Below are 15028 nucleotides of genomic sequence, written 5' to 3'. Positions count from 1 at the left end.
AGTACTAACAACAATAATAACAATAACAATGAAGGTGTTGCTGCAGATCTGAGTCCCGACTCTGCTGCCTTTCTAGTGCGGCAAAGAAAGTAAGAAATAGAAAAAGAAAAACACAAATAAACTGAGTGTGAGGGTTTTTCTACAAGTTACACTGAATATTTGCACAGACATGCTGACTGTTTGCTGGGAGACGTCACCTGTCTTTTATAGAATAGCAGGTAAGCTGTTCTCTGCCGCTGCTCACACACAGACTCACACGTGGTCTGGCAGACCAACTCGTCATCGTACGTGAGCCGGCTGTCTGTGACGTCGTCTCTTCCGCTCATCTGGTGAACGCCGTCACAGACGTAATGTCCTGAGAGGAGAAGGCGCACTTATTAACGTCTCATAAACTTTCAAAGCTGACCTGCATTCAGCACATGTGTCTGAAAGCACCCACTCACCGCTGTAAGCTGAGGAGCCCAAACGACTGATCACGCTGACCAACAAATAGCGAGCAGTTTACTGGGAGAGGGCAGCGGCACCACCCGTTAGCTTAGAAATGGGCTCCATCCATACTTGAAATGAACGGTGTGCCTTTTCCCTTACCTCTTCAGTAAAGGCTGTGTCCTGGCTGATCACCAGCTGCTGTGTCAGAACAATGGGGCTGTTCTTCTTCTCCACGGTGAACGATGGAGTGAACGTAAACCACTTCAGCTGGAGGATCAGCACACTGAAAGAGATGAGACAAAGAGGAGAGGCTCAAAGGAAGACGCAAGGAGGACATGACATGAACAAAACTGACACCGACTGAACTGTGGTGGTTTGAGGCCTTTGGGGACCGATTTGAGGTTACTCACTTTGGCAGGTTCAAGAACAACAGCTCCTCTTTGATCTTCTTAGCTCCGCACTGGCATTCGTAGTCCAACAGGCCGCCCTGCAGCAGGGAGCAGGAGGAACAGGTGCATTAGAGTTAAACTCTTTTACAGATGAATTCACATATTCGTGGGAGCAAGCCTGTTCACAGAATAGAGTCTAAACGAGCTCTTACTTTCAGACTCCAGCCCCGCCCTTCAGCAGCATCCTGCTGGCTGGCACAACCTTGCCATTGGCTGCTGCCAGGGACTCAACAGGTTAGAACAAAAATATAAATATTATATCTGAGTTCTTATGTGGACCCGCCTTCCAGACACAACGTCACCTTCCATGAATGTCCACAGGTTAGCGGCCCTCGCTCTGCTGGTCCTCCAAAGTAAGAAAAAATGAGAAAAAATAAGGAGCAGACCAAGCAAAAGAGGGTATTTAAAGATACAGTGCTCTTAAGGTGCATTTTTGGCGAGTTTTATTATCTAAATGTCATTGTGTCACTTTCTTATGAGGCTTCAGTGAACTGAAAAAGCTTCTGGGATGAGAAGCGAAACGTCTTCAAAAAAGTTAAAGAAGTCCGGTTGCTTTTTTCCCCCAAGCTCCTTAGAGTTCTCTGAAAATGGTCAGGTAGAAGGACTGGACTGAAAATGAGTAAAAAAGCAGCCAAAGCCCAAGGAAGTTGAAAGATTGGAAACTATTGCTGAGGTCATGTCAGTGTAAAAAGTTACCTACAAGTCTGGCACCTTGGAAGCAAAACATAAAGAAATAAGGTGTAAGGCCAAATGTTTGGTCCTGCAGCCAACCGGACCATGAAATATAGAGCACAGGTGAACAAAGTGAGGCAGCAGTTTGCTGATTTCCACCTTGTGCCTTTCATGTTGATCAGCTTAGTAGTTTGCCAGCTTTCTAGCTGTTAAAGACTTTTGGCGAGAGGTTATTCATATTTGAACTCTAATTGAACCCCTCTTTTTTACTGTTTTTTTGTTTGTTTGTTTTGGGGTTTTTTGTTGTCTTAGATGGCCTGACTCAGCAGGTGGGGGCAGTTTCTGAGTTTACCTTCGTTCAAACAGTGCAGAAATGGTTTCGCTATGCTCCAGACCGGATGGGTGGTGCAGGACGCCCGATATCCAGCCCCGTCATGGAGTAAACTAAAAACAGTAAATAATACATTTAACAAACAAGCAAGCTCTAAATTCAAGCGGAGAGACTGCAGACGTAGCCGCACCATTCCAGGGATTTTTGGTTAGCATGAGGGGTCTAGCCAGGACCCTTACTGGATACTGGGTGGGAATCGAACGTGCGACTCCAAAGATGTGTAGTATTACCACTACACTATCCAGCTGCGCTACACTATCCAACAAAAAAAGTTTTTAGAAAATTTGATAAAGTCTGATGCTTAATATTGTAGGGATATTAATATCCCTACAATATTAATACGGATTAATAACACAGAGAAGTCATACTTCTGTTATGACAGAATTAATTGGGTAAATTATATTTACAATTGTAACATTGTAAACTTAATGTTATGATTTTACATTATATTAAATTGTAACATGATGTAAAATCGTAACATTGTAAACTTAACGTTACAATTTTACATTATGTTGCAATTTAACATAATGTGAAATTGTAACATTGTAAACATAATGTTACAATTGGAACATCAGTCCATCTATCCATGCATCTTCATCCGCTTTATCCGAGGCCGGGTCGCGGGGGCAGCAGCCTAAGCAAAGAGGCCCAGACCCAACACGCTGTGTACTCACCTTTGCTAAGTACATGTGAGATCTTGAATAAAAAAAACAAAACAAAACACACTTTTCTTTTCTGTTTTATTGAAAGCACTTTACAGAAAGTGTAATTGTTTATGATGAAGAAAGAAGTAGGTAGGTTTCCATGTGTAATTAGTGTGTGATAATGCTGCAGAAGAAGCTTAATGTGTACTTTGGAAAAACGATGAGAAAAAAAGGTGGCCGAAGAAGAAATGATAAATGTCCTTTTTTTTCAAGCCTTCTCTCAGCCGGCAGTTTCAGTGCCACGGCCCTCGCTTGGGGGGTGGGGAGACGTGCCCCCCAAGGAGACCTGCTAGATTGTTCAGAAGGTTGTTCTCATCCATCCAGATGGAGGATCACTAACAGGAGCGTGGAAGACTCCAGAATCCACTCTGGCTGGAATCCGGTGGATATGCAGTGTGTACAGGTACAGGACCATTTAAACGGACAGCATTTATAGAATGACTATTAAAAGTCAGCGAGTGTCAGTAATGTTAATGTGGTTATGTTAGTAATACACCGAGTGCTAATATAAGAGCTTTAAGATGCATTTGTAGATATTATTACGTGTTTTACCGTCTTTATGGTGCTAGCTTAAAGTTACGGTGTAAACGTTAGCTTATATTGGAGGAAAGCTGTTACTGGTTAAACGATGTTAGCACAGAAATATTAGCTTCTGTCATGACTGATGAAGTTACTAGTTAATAAAGTTTTCAGTAAAGTGATTAATCGCAGCCACAGGTTGACAGCAAATATCTCGATTAGCTTCAGTGCATCTGTAATAAATATGTGCAAGTTTCAGTGCTTCGTTTAAACTGTATGATACTTATACTGACCCAGGGTCAGTGTAAAATACAATCCTAGCTGTGTGAACAAAGCCACTGTAAATTTAATCCTGCATGACAAACCTCAGGATGCAGATTATTATTACTCTTTCCTGCTGGCACACCTGAGAGTCAGCTAGAAACTTATAGTGACGTGGACATCATGCAAAGACTGCCAGACTCTGTAATACTGCAAATGATCAGTGACTCAGGTTAACACTAAACTTCAAACGGTACCTCTGTGTGCTGAACATCTAGGATTGAGTCAGGCTGCATTGACTGTGGGACTTTAATGTGTTAAAAGCAGGTTGAAGACGGCTCAGAAACATTTGAAGATTAAAATTTAGCATTATGGCTGCTGGTGGTTTGTAATATCTACTCAGCTGTATTTTTGTTACTAATTTATGTTTGTTGTTGTTTAACACAGATTCCAGAAGAGCAAATATGCTTAATAGTTTAACTAGATTTCATTTGTCAGTGTTTGACTGCTGAGTCACCGGAAGAACTCATTTCATTCATTCTCCATATGATGTTAATTTACAGAAATGTTTCACAGGAACTGATTTCTCCCAAAGGTTGAACTAGTGTGTTTCCATAGATTACCTCTGTATGAATGTACTTCTTAAATGAAGGCAAGTGTTTGTCCTTTTTTGTTCCTCAGGTACAGTACGTGATATCAAGGGCAGGTGGTCAACACTGGGGACAAGAAGCAGACATACTTCCAAGAGGGAGCTGCAGTGAGGTCAGAGGTCAGAATCTGAAACAGCTCAGGTTTATATTTTAGAGGTTATAAAAAATCAAAATGTATTTATAAAGAAACCTTTAAATAATAGTCATAATTATGATTATTATAAGAAATATCAAACATTTAAGTGGATTTTCTGTTACACATATTGTGTTAGCCCTGCGATAAACTGGCAGCCTGTCTTTGTCCTGTATCAGCTGGGATAGGCTTCATCCTCCCGCAACCTTGAATTGGATACATTTTATTCCAATTATGTAATCTGATCATTTACAAACTCAAGGTATCTAATCAAAATGTAAGTAATAATTATAAAATGGGAAAGCAGAAATAAGTGTGACATAAATGTAAATGTGTGAGCTGACATAGAGCTACATGCAGTCTGAAAAACCTTTGTTGTCAAGTTTGCAGGTATATCAGCACGAGACATTCTTACATAGAAGAGACATTAAAGTCTCTAACTCAGTGAAGCATTATTGGTCCCGTCTGTTTGGATAAATATAGTAAGTTGATGTATGTCCATTTATTGACACATTTTCTTAAGTGCTTATCCAGTTCAGGATCACAGTGGAGCTGCAGCTGGATATGTTCACTAAATAAACCTTACAAAAGTTAACAATAAACCTGCATCCATGTACGTTGTTGTCCACAGGATGAGAAAATCAAACTGGAACACTGTGGAACATGTTAATAAATGTTTGTGTGTTTATGCCTGTGTCTTTCACAGGAGGCGCTGGAAGGTTTCCCTAATAGTTCCTGGTGAATCAAAGCAGAACCATAAAGGTTGCTGGACTGCATGATGGCCTTACCCCTGAGCAGTCATCCTGTTAAAGGATGAACCAGTTAGAAGCTGTTTTCAAAGTAGCTGAGCAGATTTCATCTCAAGTAAGCGATTAACTGTTTGTTCATCTGTTCCGCCACTTAAAGAGCATTTAAGGACGTCTTTTGAGTGTCCAGTTGAATTAATTCTACTGGCTCTCATGGTCATTTGTTATTATAGTCATATTTTTCATGTTCATCCAGCTATTTAGTAAATTCTATCTATTTAGTAATATCCGTCAGCTATAAAATGTAATATAAATATAAAAATATCTAAATATCTCCTGCCCTTTATGTTTTAATGATGTAAGTCTGTTATCGTGTTACATTAGCATTCCTCACATATCAATGAGATGCTGTACAGTACAATCCTACTGACACAGCAGAGGGATAACGACAGCTATTCAACATCGTTACACGACACATTCGAGCTGCATGACGCAGACAAAGTGACTAAATCATCTTTTTGTGGTTTATTGTCTTCAAACCAGCAGACAAAGCCGATGGCAGAAGATGTCAGAGAAGAACTTCAGGCCGTGGACTGAAAAGGTATTTTTTTCTTGTTATCAAAAGACATTTGGAGTGGCAGCTTCTACAACTGGTTGTGCTAAAGTAAAGCTTACAGTCTAAGAAATCACAGTGTTGATATTCAGCACAAAGAGAAAAGCTCACTTGTTTGAATTTATTTACAATCATAGTTTTATAAATTCTGACTGTAAACAGCTTTTACAGCTTTGATATTGTTTGACACTCGATATCAGGTGATAGGGTTTAATTTAAAGGTTTCTGTGTCCCAATGAGCCATTTACACTGATCAGTGTCAGTTTAACTGTAACACATTCATTATTTAGATTCAACAAAGAAATAACTGAATGTAAAAAAATGGCAGCCCTCAGGCAGGTTTATAGAGATACATGCATGCATTATGAAATTTATGTATCCCAGATAATTGTTATTCATCTAGTCATGGCAGACCTACCTCTTCCTCCCAAGTTAACTGCAACCCAAAATAACTAGTGGGGCTATTTACACACTCACAACCAGTGTGGGGTAAAAAGAGCCACCAAAAAACTGTCAGCCACAGATGTGCTAGAAGAGTTAGAAGCTCTACTTATGGAGAAACTTTCTAAGTCTAACAGGGGACAGGAACTCCTGCCCAAGTAACATGATATAAGCCCACATACAGCCCAGCCATAAAGTGAACCAAGTTAAAGACAGCATGGGACCAAATGCATGTAACCAGCCTGCACCCACCTGACATTTCTTCCTCCTGAATTAAATGAATGAAGGGATGAAAGTTAAATGACTACAAACCTAAAGCCACTAGTTCCCACACTGGAGCTCCCTGACACTGTGTGTTAACTGTATTTAGCTTGTATCAACAGTTGTAACAGGCTAAGCCACCTGAGACACTGCATTGAATTTGTTCCTGTCTTACTGGTTTCAGCTGACTGGTTTCAACTCAGATATTCTGCTTTTTCCTTTCAGTAGATCAAAGCAGCTCGTGCTCCTTCTGCTTCCAATTTAGAAGAAGAAGAAGAAGGCGAAGGCTTCAGCGAAGTGGCGTTCATGGTCTCAGTGAACAGTCGCGGTCACACACTGCATGTGGTTTTAAAAGCAACATGTCTGTTCACCACAACAATGGAGATGTGTAATATTAGTGCAGCTATGGTTTGTTCTTGAACATCAGTTCTGTTTTCTACTTTGATCACTCAGACCAAAAAAGTGTTGTTTTCAGATTCTTTCTTTTAAATCTATAAAGCACCTGTTCATTTTTTTTATTACAATTAGTTTCACATAAATGTTAGTGTTTCCTTTTATGATCTTTTAATGCTTACACTACACTGTACATGAAATCAAACCTAATAATGAGGCAGATAACATTCCTGTTACGATCCAGACTAGTGGTCTTACTGGGGCCGGTGAACAGGACTGTAAGCTTGCCATTGTGCCAGTTAAAGTAAAATCAAAGAGAGGTCAAAGAATAGTGGAAACGTATGCCTTTCTGGACCAAGGGAGTTCAGCATCCTTTTGTACAGCGGGTCTTATGGACAAGCTGAATATTGCTGGGAGGAGGACAAAGATTCTCCTGCGCACCATGGGACAGGAGAAAGTGGTGGACAGTTTCATTGTACCTGAACTTGAAGTTGCTGGATTGGACAGTGACATGTACTGTGATATGCCTAACCTCTTCACTCAGCATAAAATGCCTGTAGATATTGGTAACATCCCAAATCAACAGGACCTGGTTGACTGGCCACATTTGAAGCATGTTCATTTGCCAGAAATTAAGGCCAATGTTGAGCTTTTGATTGGCATGAATATGCCCAGAGCTCTAGAACCTTTGGAGGTCATCCGGAGTGTAGGTGATGGACCCTTTGCCATTAGGACTGTGCTCGGCTGGACTGTGAATGGGCCACTTAATCGAGAATGCTGTGGAAGGCCAGGATGTTTGGCAACAGTTACCGCCAACAGAGTTTCTGCTGTCACACTGGACAAGCTATGGAAACAGCAGTTCAAGATGGATTTTCCTGAGAGCAGCAATGATGAACAGATGGGGCTGTCAAAGGAAGACTTGAAGTTCCTGGAATTGGCCAGCAAGATGGTGACTTTGGGGGATTGGCACTACAGCATTGCCCTGCCACTAAAAGACCGAGACATAAGAATGCCTGACAACTGTGCAATTGAGCAACGAGCCTTAGGTTTGAAGAAAAGGTTCATCAGAGATAAAGACTTTCATAAAGACTACACTGCCTTCATGACAGATCTTATATCTAGAGGATATGCAAAGAGAGTCCCAGTCACAGAATTAGAGCGCCAGAAATGGGGAAGGATTAAACGTAACTTTGTTCCTGGAGATGTGGTCCTTATAATAATAATAATAATAATAATAATAATAATAATGGATACTTTATTGATCCCCATGGGATGATTCTGCACCTCGTGGTTCTTGGCTCATTGGGAGAGTCACCGGAGCTGCACCAGATGAAAGGGGGCTTGTGCGTCAGGTCTGGATTAAGACCCCAACCAGCCATGTGTGCAGACCCATCACAAAGATATGCCTTCTTCAGGAGGCCTCTGACCCATGACTATGACATTTTTGACACAGTGTGACATAACTAACTTTGAATTGACTTTAATGTTATGAGATGTACATCAGACTGACTATATTTAGGCTAAGTGCTGGTAACCTCTGGCCTATGACTGACTGACCATGTGCAGACAGAAGAAAAGAAGAGAAGACATGAGAAAATAACTTTGGTGGACTTTTGAGTATGTTATGTTGTCTCACTGGGTGTCTGTGATATGATGAAGTGTGTGTTGTGAGTTATGGTGTTGGATGTGTAATTATTACTGTAAAAATGTAATAATTAGGGGCCGGAATGTTGTGGATAGGCGTAGCTTTGGGTCACGTGGTGTCAGTAATAGTGATTGCTATATCACCTGTTCACGGCCCGAGGGAAATTTTGTGAATGAGTGGGTGATGGGGGAAGTCGACTTTTGCTGACCGCTCAAGCGTCCCAAGGCGTTCCCAGGCCAGCCGAGAGATATAATCTCTCCAGCGTGTCCTGGGTCTGCCCCGGGGCCTGCTCCCGGTGGGACATGCCTGGAACACCTCACCCAGGAGGCGCCCAGGGGGCATCCTTGTCAGATGCCCGAACCACCTCAGCTGGCTCCTTTCGATGTGGAGCAGCAGCTGCTCTACTCTGAGCCCCTCCCGGACGGCCGAACTTCTCACCCTATCTCTAAGGGAGAGGCCAGCCACCCTTCGGAGGAAGCTCATTTCTGCCGCTTGTATACGCGATCTCGTTCTTTCGGTCACTACCCACAGCTCGTGGCCATAGGTGAGGGTAGGGATTGTAACATTGTAAACATAATACAATTTTACATTATGTTACTGTCAGAGTCGGACGGTGCCCCGACCGGTCGACCTGTGTGTGTGTGTTTTTTTGTTCTCCTCTCTCGCTCCGCTTTTTCTCCGCTGCGATTGTTACCTCCGACCCGTAAGTGCTGCCACTCTGAGCTGCCTAATAAGCCTGGACGCGATCGAGACGGAGAGACGGAAGGGGACACTTCACTGATTCTAGGGAGTTTTGTGGACACACGAGGGGAGACGGGGAGAGGAGCACTGAAGGGACTTGCACTGTGGATAACTGTGGATTGATTTTGGCTTCACTGTAAATAAAGACACTGTTCAACTTAAAGGAGAAGTCCGCGTCTAGGTTCGCTAACTCCCCACCCTTAACAGCTACAATTTAACATCATGTAAAATTGTAACATCATGTTTACAATGTTACAATTTGTAAATTGTAACATTGTAAACATAATGTTACAATTTTATATGATGTTAAACTGTAACATAATGTAAAATTGTAACATTATGTTTACAATGTTACAATTTTACATTATGTTAAATTGTTACATAATGTAAAATTGTAACATTATGTTTACAATGTTACAATTTGTAAATTGTAACATTGTAAACATAATGTTACAATTTTATATGATGTTAAACTGTAACATAATGTAAAATTGTAACATTATGTTTACAATGTTACAATTTTACATTATGTTAAATTGTAACATAATGCTTAACAGATAATGGTTATCCTCTTTTTATATCATACATCATTGTCTCTGTAGGAGGGTCTGGAGCACCCCCTGCTGAGCCGCTGGGCTCAGTACCTTGCAGGCAGGTCCGACGATGACTTCATCATCTCACCTGAGCTCAAAATTCTGGTGCGTGAAGGCGTCCCTCGGGAGTATCGGCAGAGTGTGGCGCTGTTTGGTCCGAGCCAGAACTTTGACAAGCCAAGAGTGCCACATGCAACGCTATCAGCAGGTACAGCTGTAGAGAGAGAGAGTGCTTTATCCGCACCTGAGCACAGGTGGCTCCTCCTTCTTCCTGTTGGGAATGCTGGCGAGCACTCAGTAATCCTGTTCTGTTTCCAGCTGTGTGAGAAGAGTCGGACAGCTCCTAATCCTGCCTCCAGGCAGGTCCAGCTGGACCTTCACCGAACCCTGACGACCAATCAGCACTTCTCCTCGCCGTCCAGCCCCGCCCTCCAGCCCTGCCCTCCAGCAGCTCCGCCGCATCCTTCTGGCCTTCTCCGGGCATAACCCTGCCATTGGCTACTGCCAGGTACTCAACAGGTCAGAACAAAAGTATAAATTTTATATCTGAGTTCTTATGTGGACCCGCCTTCCAGGCAGAACCTCACCTTCCATCAATGTCCACAGGTTAGCGGCCCTCGCTCTGCTGGTCCTCCAAAGTGACGAAGACGCCTTCTGGTGTCTGGTGGCAGTGGTGGAAGCCATCATGCCTCAGGACTACTACACCAAGAATCTGGTGGCCTCTCAGGTCAGCAGACACACTCACCTGCTTGCCTGCTGTGATCTGTTTTAGTGATCAGTGAGGCTGATCTCTGTGAGTCTTTGTGCTCAGGCGGACCAGCGCGTGCTGAAGGACTTCATGGCGGAGAAGCTTCCTCGCCTGGCATCTCACTTTGAGGATCACAACATTGACGTCTCTCTGGTCACCTTCAACTGGTTCCTGGTGGTTTTTGTGGAGAGTCTGCCCAGCGACATCCTGATGCCTCTGTGGGACGCCTTCCTGTATGAGGGTACCAAGGTACCATACACCCGAACACACCATGACAGAAATGCAGACAACACTTGAATGCACCACAGTAGTGTCCATGGAAACAAAAATGATTTTGTTTTCACCTTTAGATGTCTTTATTTACATTTTAGGAGTAATAAGACATTGTTTACTAAGCATGGGGAACTGTCATGTGACATGAAATAGGAGTGGGAAAGCAGATCATTCTAGTAACGACCTCACAGTCTACCACAAGCAGCGTAAATCCAGACGATGAGCGGGACAATGGCTTTGGGCTTGTTTCTGCAATGTGACAAATGCAGCACAGCTTTTACATCGTTTGTCTCAGGAAATAAAATCACAGTTCAGACACAGAAATATATACCACACAGGGATAAATGCTGACAACAGCTTCAGCCACGTAGATCCAACCCAAAAGTTTAATTTAAACTTAAAGCTCAACTACCAAGTAAGTTAATATTATCTGGCAACTGAGGAACCAAGTGGCTTATTGGAAATCGATCAGAGCTGTAATGAGTAAAGGGCCCAACTGCACCACAACTGAAAGAGTCATTTTATGACTCACCTCCTCAAAGTTTCCAATTAATTGTGTGGCGTGAGTGTCCTGTTATGAAATGCGTGTCTGTGCTGCAGGTGATCTTCAGATACACTCTGGCTCTGTTCAAATACAAAGAGGACGACATCCTGAAGATTCACGACAGCGTGGAGATCTACCAGTACCTACGCTTCTTCACAAAGACCGTCTCCAATGCCAGGTACGCACTCGCCTCCACCCGCCTTAATCTACGAGCTGTTACACTCTCAGAAGTGTAGCGGATGTAGCTGTTGAATCTTTGAGCTTCAAACCCTTTTTACTGAAATTTTTTGAGAAGTTTAAATTTCCCTGATCACAGTAACAACGATTTAAAGATTTTTAAGTATCTGCAGCTCTCGGATACATGTGGTCCAGTCAGTCCAGTATTTCCTGCTCAAACTGCAGTACCTGAAGTATCAAGCAGCATAAAACAGAAACACTCAAGCTGATCAGTTTCCAGTTCCTCTGTGTTGGTGATCGAGTCCTTTCCACCTGCGTGTGTCCATGCAGGAAGCTGACCAGCATCGCCTTCAACGACATGAACCCATTCCCCAGCCGGCTGCTGAGGAACCGGCGAGTGCTCCACCTGGAGCGCCTGCAGGCGGAGCTGCGTGAGCTGGAGGAGCAGCACAAGGAGTTCATCACCGAGAGCGTCGTACGGAAAGACAAAGAGCTCGACGTCATGGTGAGCGAGGACGACGAGGACCTCTGATCACACGGGACGCTTCAGCTGCTCACTTCGAGACGACGATGAGTTTTCCATGAGTTCAAGAGAATTTCACTAAACCGGCTGTTAACTGGTTTCCTTCACACCAAACACAGGATTGTGTCAGGTTCACCATCTCTACTAACACTACAAGGAAACAGACGCATACAGATTTAACTGCATCACATCTCTGAAACAAGCTTGCAGTAAACAAATGTGTACTGTGTTCACGTGTGTAATAAGTCAGGCTGCAGAAATGTGCAGATGTATTTCAGTGAATTCATTTGGATTAATATGTGATAGCTTATTTATTTCATTGCATCTTTTGCTTTATACCTAAAAATGCGTGACATTTCTAAATGTAGTCACATCCCTATGAAACATGGTTGATTATCAGCTGTAGTCACAGCTGGTGATAAAGTAATTAAATGTCCAGCTATTCAAAAATAGGGCATTCTGCACAATGAGTACTTTTTGGTACTTGAAGTATATTTTGATGCTGATGCTTCAGGGCATTGTGCTGCATTGTCGAAGCTCTCTGGGCTTCCGGTTAGAACGACCTCACAGTGTTTTATTTTGATCTGGTGTAAAGTGCATTGTGCAGAAATGACAGCATGATAGTCACATGATAAAACTGACTTTTCTTTTTTTTTTTAATTTTACTGGGTGTGCATCTTGTTCAAATGTCTTTTTCAGCATTTGTACATAAATATTCTGTATATAAATATTTGATTTTCATTTATTTTACAGAGTCCTTTATTTTGTTTCACAAATATGACATTCATGTCAAATGACATCTGCAGACTTTATAATGACCAGCAGGGGGCAGTGTATTGCAGTCTATGAGAACATTTACTGAGACCTGTTTCATGCACTAGTTTCATGTCTCATTGAATCCAACATGATGTTGATTTTGTAAATTAAGGTCACATCTTCATCACATCTAATTTCAAAACACTGATCAATTAAAAAAAAATGAATTCCATACCAATTGCAGGAATAAAATAGGAATAAATAACAAACGAGAAATACATACAAAACAAGAGAAAGGCACACATGAGAGAACAGGTCACATGACAGCACAGCATTATCTACCCACAATTTGAACTAAATAACAGATAGCACAGGCAATGAAAACAAACGGAAATCAGAATAAATTTAAAAACTTTTATTGATGTTAACTTGAAGTGCTGAATTAGCCCTGTTGTCAGTTCAAATCACTTCAATCTATAGCGCACTTTAAGGTCTTTAGACCTTAAAAAGTAATACACTGCAAGGTAAGCTTGCAGCATCTTACTTTAAGGTCAACTGTGAAACTTTGTGGAAAGCCTGAGACAAGTTGATGAGTCAGTGAAGCGCACTTCCTTCTGATGACGGCTATACTGAGGTGAGTTTTTAAGCATATCCTGAACTTTATTCATTATTAGACTTCTGACACCTGGCAAATAAACTCTCACGCGATATGAGAACATAACAGCAAAAAGCCAGTAGCTGGTACATGAATGGATAAAAATTGGATCCCTCTTAGATTGAATTGGTTGCCCTCTTATATTACGTTGTTTTGAACCTAACCGCATCCACTGAATTAATGCAGTTTTCAGGACAGTAAAAACAGAGAACTCTGATATACACAATTTCTGATTGCTGATAGTGTTTCTTAATGCAAAATGGGCTTCCATTTAAAATGCAATTGCTTTATGTTCGATCTTTAGTGAAGAAGGGTCATTTTTGATTCTGTGGACAAGGGATGCAAATGGAATGTGAAGGCAACAGGTAGTAGGGTGAATTAGGGTTTCGTGTGGTCTTCAGTGCATGAATTTTATTGCCACTTTATTTCAACTTTTTATTAATGTACTCAAAAGAAAAACAAGAACCACAAAGGAGATTCTTGTGATTCTTGTTTGTGCTATCTGTTTGTGAAAGAAAGCACATTTTACCACATCATACTGTGTTTGCTGCCATTTATTTTACTCGTCCTGCCTGAGTGTCTGGGCTGCGTTTGTCTGTGCACCTTTGTTCTGGCCTTCTGCTGATGGGTTTCACATGCTGGGCTTTCCCTCTTGGTCCACACCCAGCAGCCTGCTGCTGACCACACACAGCCTACAAACTGATCCATCCATGCATCCATCCATGCATGCATGCATGGCCTGGTTATTGTTGAGTTATCACCTCCAGCTCCTTGCTCATAACCAGGTAGATACTGGGCTGGGCCTGATCTCTGAGCTCAATAACAATGACAAAAATGCCAAACACTTTACTCTTCATGGTAAAAAATGTTTATAATACAGTAAAAACTGGATGTAGCCAAAATCAGTGTTTTATATACAGTGTAAGTGAACAACATTGCTACACTGCTGGTGTTTGATTGATAGAGGCTTTCTTTATAAGAACTATGATATCATTTCTTTTGCTGATTAACAGTTTTTATATAATTTTTATATCATATATAGCTTTCAAGAAGCCAAAGATCACTGGACGAAAAGACTACAGACCTGTGGCTCTGACATCTGGTCAGGAAGTCTTTTGAGCGCCTGGTTCTCTCCTATCTTAAGACCCTCACGGCCCCCCTCCTGGACCCCCTGCAGTTTGCATACAGAGCCAACAGGTCTGTAGACGATGCCATCAACATGGCCCTACACTTTGTCCTGCAGAATCTATGCTAGGATCCTGTTTGTGGACTTCAGCTCTACCTTCAACACCATCCTTTCAGACCTTCTTCAAGGATTGCTTTCCCAGATGAATGTGCCTGATCCCATCTGCCGGTGGATCACTGACTTCCTGACGGACAGGAAGCAACCAGTGAGGCTGGGGAAGAATGTCTTGGACTCCCGGACCATCAGCACGAGCTCCCCTCAGGGCTGTGTTCTTTCTTCTATGCCCTTCTCCCTGTACACCAACTGCCGCACCTCCAACCACCAGTCTGTCAAATTAATTAAGCTTGCAGATGACACCACCATTATTGGACTCCTCTCAGACGGGGATAAGTCTGCCTACAGGATGGAGGCTGAACATCTGGTGTCCTGATGCAGCCGCAACAACCAGGTGCTGAATAAGTGTTATTTTCATTTACCACTGGCCCAAGTACATTTTTATTGGCTTGTGAACAAAGCTGTAGTTTT

General features: G+C 42.2%; 1 protein-coding gene and 1 pseudogene across 6 annotated transcripts in view; both read left to right on the top strand.

The window, feature by feature from the left end:
• The first annotated feature begins 2782 nt into the window (after positions 1-2782).
• Positions 2783-15028, top strand: part of LOC308408983 (uncharacterized protein) — a 31277-nt gene continuing 19031 nt past the window's right edge. The window contains exons 1-5 of one of the 5 annotated variants that reach the window (XR_013973890.1): positions 2783-3048; positions 4107-4194; positions 4915-5072; positions 5498-5555; positions 6498-6567. The gene's annotated coding sequence lies outside the window, so the exon portion shown is untranslated. Of the gene's footprint in view, positions 3049-4106; positions 4195-4574; positions 4691-4914; positions 5073-5497; positions 5556-6494; positions 6568-15028 lie in introns of those variants that run through there. The other 4 variants (XM_080901474.1, XM_080901470.1, XM_080901469.1 and 1 more) reach the window with 4 other exon arrangements.
• On the top strand, positions 7105-11915 carry LOC308408357 (TBC1 domain family member 2A-like; annotated as a pseudogene). The gene is made up of 7 exons: positions 7105-7869; positions 9651-9849; positions 9960-10160; positions 10248-10368; positions 10453-10638; positions 11263-11384; positions 11714-11915. The product of its transcript is annotated as a TBC1 domain family member 2A-like (transcript).

The sequence above is a fragment of the Rhamphochromis sp. 'chilingali' genome (genome assembly GCF_963969265.1).
Source record: "Rhamphochromis sp. 'chilingali' genome assembly, chromosome: 13".
Classification (NCBI taxonomy): domain Eukaryota; kingdom Metazoa; phylum Chordata; class Actinopteri; order Cichliformes; family Cichlidae; genus Rhamphochromis; species Rhamphochromis sp. 'chilingali'.
Note: the sequence above shows the minus strand (reverse complement) of the source record. Positions and strands in the feature narration are given on the sequence as shown.